The sequence below is a fragment of the Sinocyclocheilus rhinocerous genome, unplaced genomic scaffold (assembly GCF_001515625.1).
Source record: "Sinocyclocheilus rhinocerous isolate Xijiao unplaced genomic scaffold, SAMN03320098_v1.1 scaffold663, whole genome shotgun sequence".
Taxonomy (NCBI): domain Eukaryota; kingdom Metazoa; phylum Chordata; class Actinopteri; order Cypriniformes; family Cyprinidae; genus Sinocyclocheilus; species Sinocyclocheilus rhinocerous.
Window position 1 is genome coordinate 44,139 of NW_015655996.1, and position 1,014 is coordinate 45,152.

Genomic DNA, 1,014 nt, shown 5'->3' on the forward strand with positions numbered 1-1,014 from the left:
TTAGGGGTGTGCACAAATAGTCACATTTTCGATCTGTAATTATTATTGGAAAAATAAAATCACTATTCTAATTTTACTACTTGTTGCTTTCGGGCCATAAATGCAGGGAATGCATGATAAATCCTAAGCATGCCAACTAAAAGTCTGTTATAACTAAATGCACTGGGTGGCGCTGTGGAGCGTGTTAACAAGTTGATTGTATTTGATCACAGAATGTCATTGTCTGCCTCTAGAAGTTTGGAATTACTTTGATCAAGATGATCTTACAAAATGGAATTACCTTTGATCAAATTAACTTTTGATCAATGAGAAATCACATGAAATCCAAACAGCAGTCGACTGAGGAAAGACAGCTGTCCAGCACAGCTGTACCCCGAGTGACCCGAGAAGAGAGCCTATCTGATAGAGAAATGATCTTGAGACATATGCATCCTTTAAGTTTCCTCGAGGGAGAGTGCTTTAAGAACAGAAAACACAAAGCGCTGTAAGAAACTTTGCTTAGCACACCGTTATCTTTGTGTCTCTCTGGAACATCTGTGTCGGCGCGCATTCTTAATGTTATCAGACGGAGCCAACTTTCATGTGGATATTATTGTTTTTCTCAACATTAACATGATGTGAGATAATATAAACACAATAAACATAGGCCGACTCGAGTGTATGTACATTCTGTATTTATTTACTGATTTACTGCTTTATTTTTTTCTGTTTGCTCTGGTTTGAATGTGAATGAATGAGCTTGAATGTTTTAAACCAAAAGAAAACCTTAAGATATAACGTAATGTTGTAGAACATTGTTGTGTATAATGCCTAATCATAAGCTTGTTCAGAAACGGTGACAAACTTCATTATTAAAAAAAATAATGTCTTTCATAAAGTCTCTAGTTAAATGACATTTAAATAAACAAATATTTGAATATTTGTTTTTTTTATGAGCCCTAATATTCTAATTCAATATTTTTGAAAAATGCCCATCCCTATAATGTATATATATATATATATATATATATATAT

At 33.3% G+C, this 1,014-nt stretch overlaps 1 protein-coding gene across 1 annotated transcript in view; it reads left to right on the plus strand.

Moving 5' to 3' along the window:
* Window positions 1-1,014, plus strand: part of LOC107719063 (dnaJ homolog subfamily C member 21) — an 11,694-nt gene that overhangs the window by 5,735 nt on the left and 4,945 nt on the right. The gene's annotated exons all lie outside the window — the stretch shown is intronic.